The 19179-nt window shown below is 45.1% G+C and overlaps 1 protein-coding gene, 1 long non-coding RNA gene and 1 pseudogene across 23 annotated transcripts in view; 1 reads left to right on the top strand and 2 right to left on the bottom strand.

The window, feature by feature from the left end:
- LOC149985565 (uncharacterized) overlaps positions 1-19179 on the bottom strand; it is a 191236-nt gene that overhangs the window by 56581 nt on the left and 115476 nt on the right. The window lies entirely within an intron of this gene.
- LOC110524680 (neuronal cell adhesion molecule) overlaps positions 1-19179 on the top strand; it is a 112355-nt gene that overhangs the window by 28775 nt on the left and 64401 nt on the right. The gene's annotated exons all lie outside the window — the stretch shown is intronic.
- LOC149985566 (uncharacterized) overlaps positions 6351-19179 on the bottom strand; it is a 43285-nt pseudogene continuing 30456 nt past the window's right edge.

The following is a 19179-nucleotide window of genomic DNA, read 5'->3' as shown; positions in this document are numbered from 1 at the left end:
AGACGCGCGCGCGCACACACACACACACACACACACACACACACACACACACACACACACACACACACACACACACACACACACACACACACACACACCACAGGGTAGATTAGATTTACACAGTATAGTATAATAGCATTGTGTACGTATGACCTGTGGTTGGTAAGGAATCCGTTTTCATAGCCATTCCATTTGTGTGGTAATCATAGAGGATCAATCATTACGGAACAAGAACACATTACCCTCTAGTCTGCATCTGTCAAACTTAAGGCCAGCGGGGGTTTGAGTAGAGAAATTATAATATATAAACAAAAAAAATTCTCAGTGGACATTGAAATGGCTAAAACTAAATCGAAACGGTGTAGAAATTATAATGGACCTATAGTCTCTTCTCGCCTTCCACCTTCTCTCTGTTCCAAAAGTGAAGGACAGAGGACAATATTTTGCTAATTTTGATGGCAAGGAAGTACAATCCATTTTTGGTCGGTGAAGACCAATTGCAGCCCGCGGGGCAAAATGATTTTGACACCACAGGAGGTTGGTGGCGCTTTAATTGGGGAGGACGGGCTCATGGTAATGGCTGGAGCAGAATACGTGGTTTCTATGTGTTTGATGCCATCTCAGCCATTATTATGAGCAATCCTCCCTCCCCTCACCAGCCTCCACTGTTTGACACCCTTTTATCCAGTCTAACCAATGGATTTCCCTATGTACTGGCTGGGTTCCCAGATACATGTATTTCTACAGTGTGTGTGTGTGTGTGTGTGTGTGTGTGTGTGTGTGTGTGTGTGTGTGTGTGTGTGACCACAGGTCCTGGTTAAACACTATCGGTTACTCAAAGGGAACCTGCTGTCCCTATCTGAGAGTGAATAATTGATAATGTGTGCATACAATCTACCCAGTGACAGGTGTGTGTTTGTGTCCCAGGAGACCGCACCAGGCCTAGTGCTGTAATTAAACGACACACGGCATGCTTCCCCATGGTAACATCATTGCAGCACGTCCTTGCATTACCACCCCCACACACACAGTGGACTGGCTGGGTAAATGGATACATGTAGGTACAGAGGGCTGGGGATGATGATTGATGATGAGGAAACACACACATGCATACACACACACACACACACACACACACACACACACACACACACACACACACACACACACACACACACACACACACACACACACACACACACACACACACACACACACACACACACACACACACACACACAGAGTGAATCTTCTAGTAGAGTTTCGTTCCGGTCTGGTCGTTTACCGACATCAGGGTAGGATGTGGTGTGTCGTGGAAATTCATACTGAGAGAGACGTTGTCATTTCTTCAAATACTCATCTTTATTTAAAATCGATTAATTATTGCAATAATGAGTCTAGTTAACACAGCACTCTTGACTGTTGGGCAGAGTAGCCTAACCTTTACAGACAAAGTTCTTTATATAGCTGACACTAAGAATGCTTAGTCATGGCTGGTTCCACCCCTGCCATGCAGATTGGGTGGCACCATAAGCCATCCTGCGTTCATCCTTTTGGTCATCCAAACCCGGTGCTGTTTTAATCTGACCCCTTCTTAGTTTCCCAGATGCCAGGATGATTAGAACAATAAGGGATTGTTCTAAACTCTTCCAGGCTATCTAGGTTACACCGACCACATCTTGTCTATGGAATGCAGTCTTTAACTTGTTTGTCAGCTCAAGCCTTCTCTAGTGACCCATATGCCCAGGTTCGCTGCAGGGAGTGGAGACCATAAAGACACAGCATGAGGAGAACAGAAATGTCTTACTATTAGTTAATTATAATTGTTTAACCGTTAATATCGAATAAATCAGGTAAATACTCCATTTCTCTATCACAGGTGACACCTCTCTACAGGCCCTTGCTCTCGCTCTCTCTCTCTCAATCTCTCTCTCTTACACTCTCTCACACTCTCTCTTTCATTCAATTTCAATTCAATTTAAGAGGATTTATTGGCATGGGAAACATATGTTTACATTGCCAAAGCAAATGAACTAGATAATAAACTAAAGTTAAATAAACAATAAAAAATAGGTTGTATTTAAAATGCTGTTTGTTCTTCACTGGTTGCCCTTTTCTTGTGGCAACAGGTAACAAATCTTGCTGCTGCGATTGCACACTGTGGTATTTGTAACGATTCTCCTCTTCATCTGAGGAAGAGTAGTCAAGAATCTACAATGGAATGGTTCAAAAATAAACATATTGGGTTAGAATGTTAGAATGGCCAAGTCAAAGTCCAGACCTGAATCCAATCGAGAATATGTGGAATGAACTGAAAACTGCTGTTCACAAATGCTCTCCATCCAACCTCACTGAGCTCGAGCTGTTTTGCAAGGAGGAATGGGAAAAAATTTCAGTCTCTCGATGTGCAAAACTGATAGAGACATACCCCAAGCGACTTACAGCTGTAATCGCAGCAAAAGGTGGCGCTACAAAGTATTAACTTAAGGGGGCTGAATAATTTTGCACGCCCAATTTTTCAGTTTTTGATTTGTTAAAAAAGTTTGAAATATCCAATAAATGTCGTTCCACTTCATGATTGTGTCCCACTTGTTGTTGATTCTTCACAAAAAAATACAGTTTTATATCTTTATGTTTGAAGCCTGAAATGTGGCAAAAGGTCGCAAAGTTCAAGGGGGCCGAATACTTTCGCAAGGCACTGTAAGAAACGAAACAGTCCTGTCAGGTGAAACAACACAAAGCAGGAAACAACTACCCACAAATACAGGTGGGAACAGGCTACCTAAGTATGGTTCTCAATCAGAGTCAACGATTGACAGCTGCCTCTGATTGGGAACCATACCAGGCCAAACACATATAAGTACAAAACATAGAACAAAACATAGAATGCCCACCCCAACTCACCCCCTGACCAAACAAAAATAGAGCCATAATAAAGGAACTAAGGTCAGGACGTGACAGTGTTTCACCCAATAGATATGGGAGTTTATCAACATTTGATTTGTTTTCTAATTCTTTGTGGGTCTGTGTAATCTGAGTGAAATACGTGTCTCTAATATGGTCATACATTTGGCAGGAGGTTAGGAAGTGCATTTCAGTTTCTACCTAATTTTGTGGGCAGTGTGCACATAGCCTGTCTTCTCTTGAGAGCCAGGTCTGCCTTTGGTGGCCTTTCTTAATAGCAAGGCTATGGTCACTGAGTCTGTACATAGTCAAAGATTTCCTTAAGTTTGGGTCAGTCACAGTGGTCAGGTATTCTGCCACTGTGTACTCTCTATTTAGGGCCAAATAGCATTTTAGTTTGCTCTGCTTTTTTGTTAATTCTTTCCAATGTGTCAAGTAATTATCTTTTTGTTTTCTCATGATTTGTTAGGGTCTAATTGTGTTGCTGTCCTTGGGCTCTGTGGGTTGTGTTTGTGTTTGTGAACAAGAGCCCCAGGACGAGCTTGCTTAGGGGGCTCTTTTCCAGGTTAATTTCTCTATAGGTGATGACTTTGTTATGGAAGGTTTTGGAATCGCTTCCTTTTAGGTGGTTGTAGAATTTACCGGCTCTTATCTGGATTTTGATAATTAGCGGGTATCGGCCTAATTCTTCTATGCATGCCTTATTTGGTGTTTTACATTGTACACAGAGGATATTTTTGTAGAATTCTGCATGCAGAGTCTCAATTTGGTGTTTGTCACATTTTGAGAATGCTTGGTTGGTGAGCGGACCCAAGACCTCACATGCATAAAGTGCAATGGGTTCTATAACTGATTCAAGTATTTTTTTGCCAGAACCTAATTGGTATGTTGAATTTTATGTTCCTTTTGATGGCATAGAAGGCCCTTCTTGCCTTGTCTCTCAGATCGTTCACAGCTTTGTGGAAGTTACCTGTGGCGCTGATGTTTAGGCCGAGTTATGCATAGTTTTTTGTGTGCTCTAGGGCAATGGTGTCTAGATGGAATTTGTATTCGTGGTCCTGGCAACTGGACCTTTTTTGGAACACCATTATATTTTGTTTTGCGGAGTTTTATTGTCATGGCCCCGGTCTGACAGAATCTGTGCAGAAGATCTACAGTAGGTGCTGCTGTAGGCCTTCCTTGGTTGGGGATAGAAACACCAGATTATCAGCAAACAGTTGACATTTGACTTCAGATTGTAGTAAGGTGAGGCCGTGTGCTGCAGACTGTTCTAGTGCCCTCGCAAATTCTTGATATATATGTTGAAGAGGGTGAGGCTTAAGCTGCATCACTGTCTAACCCCCAGCCCTTGGGAAAGAAATGTTTGTGTTGTTTTGCCAATTTTAACCTCACACTTGTTGTTTGTGTACATGGATTTTATTATGTTGTATCTTTTTCCCCCAACACCACGTTCCTTCAATTTGTATAGCAGGCCCTCATGCCAAATTGAATCAAAAGCTTTTTTGAAATCAACAAAGCATGAGAAGACTTTGCCTTTGTTTTGGTTTGTTTGTTTGTCAGTTAGGGTGTGCAGGGTGAATACGTGGTCTGTTGTACAGTAATTTGGTAAACAGCCAATTTGACATTTTTTCAGTCCATTGTTTTCACTGAGGAAACGTATGAGTCTGCTGTTAATGATAATGCAGAGGATTTTCCTAAGGTTGCTGTTGATGCAGATCCCACAGTAGTTATTGGGGTCATATTTGTCTCCACTTTTATGGATTGGGGTGATCAGTCCAGAACTCAGGATGATGTTTAACAGTTTAAGTATGTCAATTGGAATATGTGGTCTGTATATGTTATCATTTCATTCATCATACCATCAACCCCACAGGCTTTTTTGGGTTAGAGGGGTTGTATTTTGTCCTGTAGTTCATTCAATGTAATTGGAGAATCCACTGGGTTCTGGTAGTCTTTAATAGTTAATTCTAAGATTTGTATTTGATCATGTGTATGCTTTTGCTGTTTTTTATTTGTTATAGAGCCAAAAATATTGGAGAAGTGGTTTATCCGTTTTGGATAGATAACTCTTGTTTAGAGTTTTCCAATTTTCCCAGAAGTTGTTCGATTCTATGGATTCTTCATTTACATTGAGCTGATTTCTGACCTGCTGTTCCTTCTTTTTCTGTAGTGTATTTCTGTATTGTTTTAGTGATTCACCATAGTGAAGGCGTATGCTCAGGTTTTCTGGGTCTCTGTGTTTTTGGTTTGGTCTTCCTTCATCATACCATTTGTCATTGTTGTTAATTTTCTTAGTTGTTTGCTTGACATTTTTAGATTCGATAGGGAAGCTGAGAGTTCATATATACTGTTTAAATTTTCTACTGCCAAGTTTACATTTTCACTATTACAGTGAAACCTTTCGTACAGGAAATTGTCTAGAAGGGATTGTATTTGTTGCTGCCTAATTGTTGTGTGGTAGATTTTCACACTACTTTCCTTCCATCTATATAGCATTTCTTAATATTATTCAGTTCCTTTGGCTTTGATGCCTCATTATTGAGCATAGCTCTGTTCAAGTAGAGTGTGATTTTGCTGTGATCTGAGGGGTGTTAGTGGACTGACTGTGAACACTAAGAGAAAGGGGATACCTACTCAGTTGTACAACTGAATGTATTCAACTGAAATATGTCTTCAATATTTAACCCAACCCATCTGAATCAGAGAGGTGGGGGGCTCCCAAAATTGACATCCACATCTTCAGCGCCCAGGGAACAGAACAACCGATTTTTACCTAGTCATCTCAGGGATTTGATCCAACAACCTTTTGGTTACTGGCCCAACATTTTAACCACTAGGCTACCTAGAAACTCTGGGTTGAGATCACTGATTAAATAGTCTACAGTACTACTGCCAAGAGATGAGCTATAGGTGTACCTACCATAGGAGTCCCCTCGAAGCCTACCATTGACTATGTACTGTATATACCCAGTGTCCGACAGAGCTGCAGGAGTTGGGACCTGTTTTTGTTGGTTATGTTGTCGTAGTTGTGTTTAGAGGGGCATATGGGGGAGGGAATGCTGTCACCTCCAGGTAGGTGTTTGTCCCCCTGTGTGCTGAACTGTCTGGTTCTTGTCCAGTTCTGGCATTTAGGTCGTCACAGACTAGTACATGTCCCTGAGTCTGGAAATTGTTGATCTCCCCCTCTAGGATGTAAAAGCTGTCATCGTTAAAGTATGGGGATTCTATTGGGGGGACACAGGAGGAGATCTTTTCTCTGTTGAGATCATGTCCTTATTAATTTCTAGCCAGATGTAAAATGTTCCTGTTTTGTCTAATTTAATAGAGTGGGTTAGGTCTGCTCTATACCTAATTAGTATACCCACTGAATCTCTTCTCTGTTGCTCTGCTCACAGCCTTGGCATATGTCCAGCTGTCATGTTGAGGTCCTTGCTCCAGGGGCGGGTTAGCATGGGGTGGGCAGAAGTGGTATAGGTCTGATGTGGGTGGCATATATAGAGTGTGGCCAGGGTTTGCTTGTGGTGGTCTTAGCTGGTTGGGGTGTCATGCTGTGGTCTGGGTGTAGGTCCTCTTGGCTTGGGTTCTCTCGGTGCAGGTCCTTCGAGAGGGGGTCTTGCAGGTCTGGGAGGGTGTCTTGCTGGTCTGGGCGGGGTGTCCGTTGCTCTGTTGCTCTTGTGTGAGGGGCTCGGGCTATGGTTGAGGGTCACGTCCTTCAGGGTCCTGGAAAAAGTTGGGATTGCTGCCTGATAGAGGTGGACCTGGTTGTAAAGGCTGTTCAAGTCCAGGGTGGAGTGGTGGGCCAGGTATACATTAGGTTTTGAGGCACAGTCTCGCGGAATGCGTGCATTCACCCGCTGTATGGTGACAGGGTGAAAGTATTTTTGTGGTAGCAGGGTAGAGATAACCACTTGTGCGTTGGGGAAAGTGGAAGAAGCTTTTTTTCAGTCACTCGCTTGAGTGCTGTTGCCACCCTCTCCTGCTGGGCCCTCAGGTCATTTGTGCCCATGTGAATTATGATGTGGCTGGGGGACCCTAGTCTGTCCTCTGACAACAGCTCCAGGGCATGCATAGTGTTTGTGCACCAGAGTTTAGCCACTTTGTGTTTGGGAAAAAGTTTATCCTCTTGAATGTATTTGCCATTTGGGTCAATGAGAAGCACAATCTCTGGATTTTGTGTGTTCTCAGTGGATGTGGGGGGGTCGTCAGGAGGGGCTATCGGGGGAGCTGACACGGGGGCTGTTAGGAGGGGTGGGGTCTGTTGGGTTGGTGGGTCCTGTGTTGTCTGTCACATTGTGGTGTTGAGGTTGTGGTCCGGGTCTGAGGTGGGCTGGTCGGCTGGCTTCTCTGGGGGAGTGTCCTGCTCTCTGTCACACCTCAGCTTTCTGACCTCGTCCTTCAGTGACACGTGTGCCTCTTTAAGTTCTCTCACCTCAGTCCGAAGAGCAGCCAGCTCTCTCAGGCAGCTGTCCATCTCCACCTTCTGCCCCCCGGGTCTTGTTGGGGGGGGTTGTTGTTCTGGTCTGTTTTGTGTGTTTGTTCTGTCTGGATTGTGTGGACTAGCTCTCTGAGCTCCACCATGTCTCTCTCCAGCTCTGGGAATTTATCCCTCTCAATGATGGAGGAGCAGTGCAGTTGTGGGACCTGGGTGTGATCAGTGCTGGGGGGTGGGGGTGACTATTCTCTCTTTCACTCGCTCTTTCTCTCTGAAATTCAAATTCAGATTTTATCCTAAGCGACATGCCGTCATGCGTGTATACATTGTAGTGGTCCCGGGAATTGAACCCACTATCCTGGTGTTGCAAGTGCCATGCTCTACCAACTGATCTACAGAGGACCAAAGCAGTATGGTGGTAGAGCATTTCAGTAAATACAATACAATGCAATGAGGATAATGAAATACAGTTCATTTCAGTAGTAATAATAATAATGTATACAGGTACAACACTCACTCAGTCACACACCCACCTCCTGCTTTACTGTCTGTTCACTTGGATAAGAAACCAGGCTGCTGGGTGGATGTTATCACCCCCTTGTCCCTGGGCTGTCACCTGGACCAGGGAGCATGGAGCATGGCCTGGTTAGAGGAGAGAGGAAAGGGAAAGGGGAGAGAGAAGGGTCTGGGGGGCTGGCAGGCAGTGCCGCCAGTCAGTCTGCCTGGTGTGATGTGTGTGTGTGTTCTGTTTTGGATCAGGAAGCATGGAGAGTGGATAGAGGAAAAAGGACAGGGAAGAGGGGGCTGGAGTCGAGGGGTGGCCACCAGTCTGTCTGCCTGGCATGGTCTGGTCTGGTCTCCCTCCACTGGGCCCACTGAGAGCATGGTGAGAGGACAGGGGAGAGATGAGAGGGTGGAGGTGGGCTTTCCTCCTCCTCCTGAAACAGTTGGCATTGCCCCCATTGCCTGGCCTGGGGCTGGTCTGGGCCTGCCTGCTCTGGTCTCCCTCACCTGGGCCAGAAACAGAGACAGAGACAGGCTGAGAACAGGGCAGAACAGGCCATACCTCTCGTCTCTCATCTCCCCAGGCTCGCCACTCACAACACAAGCCAGCTCCCCCTCCCTCCTTCCCTCCATCCCTTGCCCCTTCTCACTCACTCCTTCCCTTGCCCCCCTCTCCTTCCCTCCATCCCTTGCCCCTTCTCACTCACTCCTTCCCTTGCCCCCCTCTCCTTCCCTCCATCCCTTGCCCCCTCTCCTTCCCTCCATCCCTTGCCCCCACTCCTTCCCTCCATCCCTTGCCCCCCTCTCCTTCCCTCCATCCCTTGCCCCCTCTCCTTCCCTCCATCCCTTGCCCCCCTCTCCTTCCCTCCATCCCTTGCACCCTCTCCTTCCCTCCATCCCTTTCCCCCTCTCACTCACTCCTTCCCTCCATCCCTTGCCCCCTCTCCTTCCCTCCATCCCTTGCCCCCTTTCCTTCCCACCATCCCTTGCCCCCTCTTCCGCACTGCCTCCACTTCGCCCCGCTCACCCTGTATCTCAGGTCTCCCTCGCTCATCCCCTCTCACCCGTTCTTCACCCCTTATTCTCTCTCTCTCTCTCCCTCTTTCTGCTCTCCCTCACCACCTCTCATCTCTCCCTCGCCCTCTCCCTGACTCTTGCCCCTCTCTCTCTCTCTCCCTCATCCTCCTTGGCACTCTTATCTCTCCCTCTCTCCCTCTCATTTGCCCCAGCCGTCTTTCACCCTGTGCGCAATTTCCTTCTCGCTCCTTTTTACTCAAATCTATCTGTTTCATCTTCTTTGTATTGGTTATCTCTTACCACCACATTATTTTTATGGTGCTGTGTAAGAGCCTATGTGCACTGGCGTTTTTGTGGGGAACAGAGAGATAGATGGTTAGACTACTTATTTACTATCCGGGCAGTTGTTTGCCATCTGTTTTTTTTTACGGAGGTGTGTATACTTAGTTCACTTATTCTCTGACTCTCAAGACTCCAGGATTAAAAGCTTTTAGGCGAAGGTTCACTGACTGCTGTGCTGATTGCTATTCCTTTACCAGTTTGGGGGTCAGAAAGGTTCAATTTCCAAATACCTCAAAACTTCAGCTATGCAGCCTGACTAGTCGTGCGCGGTTTCCAAGGTTACACGGGTAGTGCCGTTTCATTGAAAGCGTGCCATTTAGAGAGGAGTGTTAGCGCGTCGCCTTTCATATGTACAATGACGTGTGTGTGTGTGTGTGTGTGTGTGTGTGTGTGTGTGTGTGTGTGTGTGTGTGTGTGTGTGTGTGTGTGTGTGCGTGCGATCATGTTTTTCAGTGCCTTCGGGAAATATTCCGTATTCAGACCCCTTGACTTTTCCCACATTTTGTTACAGCCTTATTCTAAAATGAATAATAATACAAATACAATCCTCAGCTCTACACACACTACCCCATAACGACAAAGCCAAAACAGGTTTTGAGACATTTTTGCAAATGTATTAAAATTAAAAAACAGAAATACCTTATTTTACAGCTCAGAGACAGGATTGTTTCAGGGCACAGATCTGGGGAAGGGTACCAAAACATATCTGCAGCATCGAAAGTCCCCAAGAACAGAGTGGCCTCCATCATTCTTAAATGGAAGAAGTTTGGAACCACCAGGACTCTTCCTAGAGCTGGCCACCGGGCCAAACTGAGTAACCGGGGGAGAAGGGCCTTGGTGAGGGAGGTGACCAAGTACCTGATGGTCACTCTGACAGAGCTCTAGAGTTCCTCTGTGGAGATGGGAGAACCTTCCAGAAGGATAACCATCTCTGCAGGTCTCCACCAATTAGGCCTTTATAGTAGAGTGGCCAGACGGAAGCCACTCCTCAGTAAAAGGCACATGACAGCCCGCTTGGAGTTTGCCAAAAGGCACCTAAAGACTCAGACCATGAGAAACAAAATTCTCTGGTCTGATGAAACCAAGATTGAACTCTTGAATGCCAAGCGTCACATCTGGAGGAAACCTGGCACCATCCCTACGGTGAAGCATGGTGGTGGCAGCATCATGCTGTGGGGATGTACAGAGAGATCCTTGTAGGAAACCTGGCACCATGCCTACGGTGAAGCATGGTGGTGGCAGCATCATGCTGTGGGGATGTACAGAGAGATCCTTGTAGGAAACCTGGCACCATGCCTACGGTGAAGCATGGTGGTGGCAGCATCATGCTGTGGGGATGTACAGAGAGATCCTTGTAGGAAACCTGGCACCATGCCTACGGTGAAGCATGGTGGTGGCAGCATCATGCTGTGGGGATGTACAGAGAGATCCTTGAAGGAAACCTGCTCCAGAGCGTTCAGGACCTCAGACTGGGGAGAAGGTTCACCTTCCAATGACACAATGACCCGTAACCTTAACGTAACCTTAATGTGAAAGAAGTCAAGGGGTCTGAATACTTTCCGAATGCACTGTATGTTCCCTCATGTCTCAGGGAGCGTCGTAAGGAGAGGGGGAAGGTGGTGAGAGCTGGCCTCCCGGTGAGGACGGAGAGAAAGATGAAAAGGAGGAGGAGGAAAGGAGAAAACCCATTTCCCTCCTGCTGTCACAAACACACACTTACTTCAACATCGCCTCCTGTTTCTAGATAAATCACAACCATGCAGCCTTGTTTTCCTTCAGCTGCTGTTAAAGATAGCCACCCAACTACCGCAACCAAATACTACAGCCAGCCAACCCAGTTAGCCAGTCACTCTTATTTAAATTAAGTGATATGTGTTGTGTTGTGTATTGTGTTGTGTATTGTGTGAGGGCAAAACGGCTGCTACTGGGGCTCCCCGGTGTGTATGTGTGTGTTAGGGTCAGCATCCTCTTTAGTGTAAGCAGTTGTAGACCAGTGTTTGTCTCTGACACTGGATAATGAACAGGTTGGCTGATTTTCTCTACACAGCATTGATCGCACGAAGCCCAGTAAATGAAAAAAGGCACTCTAGTGGAAAGTAATGCAAACACACACACACACACACACACACACACACACACACAGCTGTGCTCACTGGACCAGAGATGATTTTATTGGTGACAGTATGCAGCATATAGAGCAGGCCTCTCACCCAGCAGGCTATTTCCCCCTGCACTGTGTGCTACCGCAGAAGTGTGTGTGTGTGTGTGTGTGTGTGTGTTCCCTCTCCCCTATGCTGTATGTTACTGCAGAAACCACTTGGAACTCTTCCATATCCCCTGTGTGTCTTCAGCTGTGGCCTCTCAGATCCGAGGATAACCACTTCTTCAGAACAAAGACAACATAATGCAAAATACCAAACTGAATATCTCACCCATGGCCTATGTACACTTACATTTCTGTGTGAACGGTTCTTTTAATAGTCTGGTCAACAGATCTGTTTGTGCTGTCTTGCTAACTCCTATGGTCATTGTTACGCCAGGCATCATGGCACCAACAGATCTGGGACTAGGCCATTCTTTGACTGTTTCTCTTACTGTTCTGTGAAGCTGTCGATATTGTAACTGCCAGGTTCATTCCATTACCATATGAATGTCAGATATTGGCACATACTGTATGCCCATATTTTTGGCAAGTCACTCAATAAAGCCTGTGGCCTCATGTATCAATATTGCGTAGAAGCTAGTCTAAAATAGTACTTACGAACTGAATTTAGATTGTTCGTATGCATGTAAAAGTGTGATTTATAGGTAGGAAATAACCATTGATGAATACCAATTGTTCTCAGCTTCAGTGCTCGTGCACGACCTTGGCCATTTGCATTTTTTGAAACACCCCTAATTTACCATATATGGTCAAAATCATCCCTTTAAAGCCTGTGGGGAATTTCCAACGCCGTACCATGAAATACAACCGCTCAACCCAAAAAGCTACCAAAAAAAGACTTTCCCGAGACTGAAATAGAAGGTGCTAGAGTCAAAAATGCTGTACAACCAAAAGGTTTTATTTGGCTCAGTTGTGGCTTGACCCGTAAAAAAAAGAAAAGAAACATAGCTACAAAGAGAGGACCATTAGGATAACTCAAGTTGCTTTAGCAATGACAAATCTACTCCAAATGAGTCGGCAACACTCACCAATAAGCCATCCATCCTCACCGGCCCCCTCCTGTCGGCGGCATAAGCCAACTTTGCCGTTCGGCAGAATGAACGCGTCGTGCCTCCCGCCTGGCCACCTCGCCACCTCGCCACCACATTCAGCAGCGTCTTTTGCGCGTCACATAACCCGTCACCTGCACATTGAGTGGCAACCTTTTCTGTTCACATAGTTGAGATAGTTTTTTTGGGGGGGGGGGGTTCTTGTATGGCGATGTGGGTGCCGTCTATGGCTCCGTTCGTAGTTTGGGGAACATATTGCGGGCGTCATGGCAAAGGAACCCCTCTTGACTTCAACCTGTTGTGCGATGGTGTACGGACACGGTACGTGCTACTGTTCGTTTTTGCCGATGATTTGCATCCGAAACGTTGGCTCTTCTGAGGGCTGTGAGATGCTGACCGACGGTGGATGGCACCTGGATGTGCACTGGAATGGCATGTGTTTGCCTTTTTAAGGCAGGTCTGGTCAAATCTGGTAATACTTGACACGGTCATAACCGTGCCATAACAGCTGACATAGCGTGTCAAAACCTGTTATAATATGGTCATAACACTGTCATGACACATATATTTACACCTGTTGTGACACTGACACCTTGTGACAAGTTATGTCAGCTTTCATTACATTACGACATGGTTATGACTGTGTCGTGCCATGTTATGACACTGGGTTTCAAGTAAAGTGTTCCCCAAAAATCAGATGAAACGGGTTTTGTGAAACGATATCTGATCAGCCAGTCTGTAAAGATGCACTCTCTGCAAAATGCAGATCTCTCATTCGATTTCCCATTATAGTATTTCAACAATGGTTTCACTTTCACACCTGCCTCTAATGGAACAAATTACTGTACTTCTTATGGATTACTATTGTGACAAATGCACTGATGTGGTCAAATGATATGATATAGTTAGATATGTTGCACGAATTCACAATGGAAATTACAATGAAATCGGAAAAATTCTGTAATTATTTTCCACGTATATTTTCCCCCATTCTACGCTTGACAAGCAGTCCCTTTATTCCACCACTTGGCACTTGTGCGTACGCATGGTCACGTCGGTGCGTACATTTACCCACACTCTCAGGCAAACGTGGAGATGATCCCAGGACTGGTTTACGCACAGATATGTGCCCACGCACGATTCAGAACTGGAAAGCCAATAATGTTGTTGTGTTGATTAGTCAAGGCAGGGATCCCTAATCTGAGTGAGTTGGGAGTGATACTGCTTGTGCTACAGATTCATTATATATATTTTTTGAATAATATTATCCAATTGAGAGGGTTGCCGGAGTTAACATAAAAGCTACAGACCAATTCACAGTACGCTGTGACATCACCAGAGGAAGGCCGAGTGCAGTCAAAAGTAACGCGATCAAGTAAGAACCTACGTATTTAATGAACGTTAGATTGATTTTAAAATGCTAAAAAGTCATAACTTGCAAAAAAACGCAATAATTTCAGATTAGCGGAGCACAAATCAAGTGACATCTACTCAATAACTTAATCTTATTTACATATGAGTTAGTACCACTTTTTTTATTTGAGTTCTGCTGACCGTTGGAGATGTTTGAGGAGCCACGTCCCCAGTTCTTTAATGAGTTAGGCAGTTACTTTTTTTCTTACAGTGTATAGCAAATTTGCCTATATCTAAATGCTACAAAAAACAAACAAACAGTAACTGGTTTGCTTTCCGGTTAGAAGGACTCCAGTCCTTGTTAACCAGTCTGTTTGAGTGGAACAGAGAAATACGATACAGGACAATACAGGCCCTTAACCTTAGTGGTTAGTCTGCTGGCTGTGGGTGGTAAATCTTTCCTATTCAAAAGGATCTGCGTCTTAGTTTGTGTTTTACTGCCTGCGCCCTCTCCCTCTCTCGCTCTTTCTTTCTCTCTGTCTGTCTCTCGCTCTCTCGCTCTTCCTCTCCCTCCCTCCCTCTCTCTCCACTGAGGCATGTTAACGCTCCATCTCTGACAGTGAGCCTCATAGCACCATGGAAACCAATCAGACCATTCTTTGTGCGTGCGTGCGCATGTGTGTTCACAATTTGTGTGTGCACGTGTATGCTTCTCTCTGTGTGTGTGGAGGCAGGGACAGAAGTCTTCTTTAGATTTAAAAAGCTCTTAGGGAGGTCGTGGCCATCCCAACGGGTCTCTTTCTGTAATTCATGTAAATTCCCTTAAGAACTCTGCCTCATTGTCTAACCAATTGTCCATGTTCTGAACCACAGCCCTGTGTCATTAATGCCACCATGTAACTCTGTCACTCTAATGCTGACGTTCCCAAAGACAGTTACAGAAAATGACAGAATTTTGGATGACGTTATTGGTCAGCCAAATGACTGCATTCACAATAATATAACTGGTCGAAATAAAAAAATAAAATTAAAATTGAAATGATGTATATAGAATCGTAATAATAATTCTCGTCTCCTCCGCTCCTGGCAGCATGTGCTGCAGGGAAGGGTCACAGAGTATGTGAGGATGGATGCAATCTAGAGCCATAATCATTACGCTTAAATCTATGTCAAACATTTCTGCACATCTAACATAACTCTTGAGCTCTCTGTATCCTCCTGACTGGCGGTTCTTCATTTATTCTTTACTAAAGATGCTTCTCCTTACAAAAAAACATTCCAGTTTTGAAACTGGAGTAAAAGTGCAGTAACTGCAGTCGACTGTGGTATTTTGGACTAATAATTGTAGAATAACTGTACTGCAGTTGAACTGTAGTTACAATGCACTCTAACTGCAGTTACACTGCAAAAATTACTGCAGTTAAAAAAAAAAACTTATTTTGGACACAGTATTTGCAGCATACTGCAGTTATACTGCACTCCGACTGCAATCTTTTTTTCGTAAGGGCCACATCAAATCTGGGTAAAAGATTGAAAGGACGTTCTCGCTTGCTTTTCTAAAGTCAACCAACCTTGCCAGCAGGCATGTTAGCTAAGATAGCTACTCTAACTTGATTGATAGCCTGAAATTGCTTCTTGGTAGCTATTTATGAGGCTGGGAGGGGACCTATCTGGACTAGCTCAAGACAACATCATAAAATGACTCGTTGGCTAGTAGTATTACAGAGAAACAACAAAAGAAACCGGACAAATCTGCCGCTGTGCCCCCTATGGGCATGGAGCCTGTGCCGCGTTGCCAAGGCGACTGAAGACGACGACACCTGTTTCAGCAAGGAGCAACAAAGTTCCGTCACTTGGTAGAGTTCATGTGACTGTCGAGTCCATATTACAGCAGAAACAGACTCAACTGCACAAAGCCTGGCCGCCCCATCTTCAGTCAAGCTGCTCTTTCCCCAAACATGTTCAAATCATATTAATAACGATAATTATCATTGATACTATGTAAACGGTTATGACTGTCATTTTTATTTCCATGGCTGTCTTCATCCATAACAGTCAGTTATGTGGTGATACGGTAACTGTGCCAGCCCTAAATGAATGTTACTATTGTCATGGGAGGGAATGTTGTCGACAGAGTTGAAGTTAGCCACCACTGCAGTTATTGTGGTGGTGGTCAGTTAAAGTTAACATGCGTTAGATTTATAAGACAAAAGGATTACAACCTTACATTTTGTATCACTTATGTTAATTCAATAATTGATAGCAAAGGCAAAAAACCCAACTAACAAGTGCTGTACGAGGAAAGTTATTTTTGAAATACAATTACATTATACGGATATTTTACGACACTGGTTGTTTGTACAACGTGAACAAACGATGCAACAAGCGTCGAAAATCAGTTTGAAGAACCAACGATCCATATAAAACGTTGACTTGGGATCCTTAAATCATTCGCTCAATACTCGTCTTTTTCACTCTTTGAAGTATTTCAACAAGCTCCCCCCATCCTGCCCTAATAGCTTCGAGAGGACCCTCCCCCTATTATCCTACTGAGCCAATAATATTTCACTCCCATTCAGACATCTATATAGAGAGAACCCCAAAAGAGACCTCTCCTCTATCCCACATACACACACGCAGACACGCACACACTGACCCCCCACCACACACACACACACACACACACACACAGACACAGACACGCACACACACACACACAGACACGCACACACACACACACAGACACGCACACACACACACGCACACGCACACGCACGCGCACACACTCTACCCCCCACACACACCATTCCTGTTACTACGACTCCAGCCATCCATTGCATGACTGAACTTTGTTCTGTTAAAAGTTGCCATTTAAATATGCTGCAGTTGCCACTGAAATATTGTTCTTCCATTGCTTCTGTGACAAAGCCGAAGGAGGGTGCCCACGGCAACACAGTGTGAGTCTCAGGGAGCCAATGGGCCATCAGGGATCTCCTAGTGTCTGTCCTCAACAGAGTCAGTGTGCAGACATAATGCCTATTAGACCTGCTCGATCATGCCGCATATACTCAATGAAATATGGGCCCCTTTTCATTCATTTCATAGTGTAATTCATACACATACCTATCAATCGTATTTCTGAAAGATGTCCAGAGATTCCGGACACAGGAATGAATGAATAATGTGTTTCTTTATAAAAAAATCTTAGCTAATGGGATGCCATGCAGAGAAGTTACATGCTGTGAAAATACAGGGGACTGTAGGGCCTATGCCAATGCAAGTATGTTAAAACTGTTACATTCCAAGACAATTAATCGGTTTCGTATCTTTTGCCAGTCAGTGAAGCGATGGAATCCTATATGCAATCCTACTGCAGTAGGAAGCTACTTGAAATGTGACAGAAAATGTGGGGCTCATCCCAAATGGCATATATACTGTATATATAATGGGTCTTGGACTTTCTGTCAGGCCGCCCCCAGGTGGTGAAGGTAGGAAACAACATCTCCACTTCGCTGACTCTAAACACTGGGGCCCCACAAGGGTGTGTGCTCAGCCCTATCCTGTACTCCCTGTTCACTCACGACTGCGTGGCCATGCACGTCTCCAACTCAATCATCAGGTTTGCAGACGACACAACAGCAGTACCAACAACGACGAGACAGCCTACAGGGAGGAGGTGAAGGCACTCGGAGTGTGGTGTCAGGAAAACAACCTCTCACTCAACGTCAACAAAACAAAGGAGATGATCGTGGACTTCAGGAAACAGCAGAGGGATCACCCCCCTATCCACATCGAAGGGACAGCAGTGGAGAAGGTGGAAAGTTTTAAGTTCCTGGGCGTACACATGACAGACAAACTGAAATGGTCCACCCACACAGACAGTGTGGTGAAGAAGCCTCACTCAGGAGGCTGAAGAAATTTGCCTTGTCACCCAAAACCCTGACAAACTTTTACAGATGCACAATCGAGAGCTTCCTGTCGGGCTGTATCACCGCCTGGTACGGCAACTGCTCCGCCCATAACCGTAAGGCTCTCCAGAGGGTGGTGCGGTCTGCACAACATATCACCGGGGGCAACCTACCTGCCCTCCAGGACACCTACACCACTCGATGTCACAGGAAGGCCAAAAAGATCATCAAGGACAACAACCACCCGAACCACTGCCTGTTGACACCGCTATCATCCAGAAGGCGAGATCAGTACAGGTGCATCAAAGCTGGGATCGAGAGATTAAGAAACAGCTTCTATTTCAAGGCCATCAGACTGCTAAACAGCAATCACTAACTCAGAGAGGCTGCTGTCTACATTGAGACCCAATCACTGGACACTTTAATAAATGGATCACTAGTCACTTTAAACAATGTCACTTGAATCATTTCTACATATCTTACATTACTCGTATCACATGTATATACTGTATCTACTGCACCTTGCCTATACCCCTTTAGATTTGTGTAGTTGTTGGGGAATTGTTAGATTACTTGTTAGATTTGTGTGTATTAGGTAGTTGTTGGGGAATTGTTAGATTACTTGTTAGATATTACTGCACTGTTGGAACTAGAAGCACAAGCATTTCGCTACACTCACATTAACATCTGCTAACCATGTGTATGTGACCAATAACATTGGATTGGATTTGATTTAGTGCCCTACTTTTGGCCAGTGCCCTACTTTTGACCATTTGGCATGCGTCCATGGTATACTGCAGATAGCTCTACATTCCAATGCTGGGCATTGGTTTCGGCCATTGAGGCGATGAAAAAGACGGTAGGTTAATGGTTCTATGGGAATATGGTGGAAATGATATGCTGCTAGCAATAACATGCAACAGTGACCAGGTAATGAAGCCATTGGCCATGCTCCCTCAATAGAGACGTGGATTCCCCCCGGCTAGCCACTTTCTTCTATCCAGGCAATATAGCTGTCTTAGAAACAACCTAGAGCACTAAGCTAGGATGAAAGCGAGAGAGAGAGAGAGAGAGAGAGAGAGAGATCCACTATCCAGGCAATATAGCTGTCTCACAGCCCAATGTATAACACTGAGCTACAGGAACAACAACGGAGGGAGGGAGAGAGAGAGAGAGAGAGAGACAGAAAATGGAGGGAATAATCACAGAGTTGTGAGAGAAAAAACAAAGTTAAATGTGCCGCTTGTTCACTTCAGCCCAGACCCCAAAATCCTTGTACCTGGCTGACAGACAATGACTTATGAGATTACGTTACATTTTCGCTGCTTTTGTGAAGGGAGGATTATTATTCTGGTTTGGGGAGGACATAGGATAGTGACTCTGTCAAAGGGAGGACTCCCTGCCATTGTTGCCTACTGCAACCATAGCTAACGGACGTCAAAAAGGCTTTTTCAAACCTATTCTTTGAAACGGCGGCAATAATACCGGGAGGGAGGAGTGGGCAAT

The sequence above is a fragment of the Oncorhynchus mykiss genome, chromosome 1 (assembly GCF_057628025.1).
Source record: "Oncorhynchus mykiss isolate SJ-2025 chromosome 1, ASM5762802v1, whole genome shotgun sequence".
NCBI classification, from domain to species: domain Eukaryota; kingdom Metazoa; phylum Chordata; class Actinopteri; order Salmoniformes; family Salmonidae; genus Oncorhynchus; species Oncorhynchus mykiss.
Note: the sequence above shows the minus strand (reverse complement) of the source record. Positions and strands in the feature narration are given on the sequence as shown.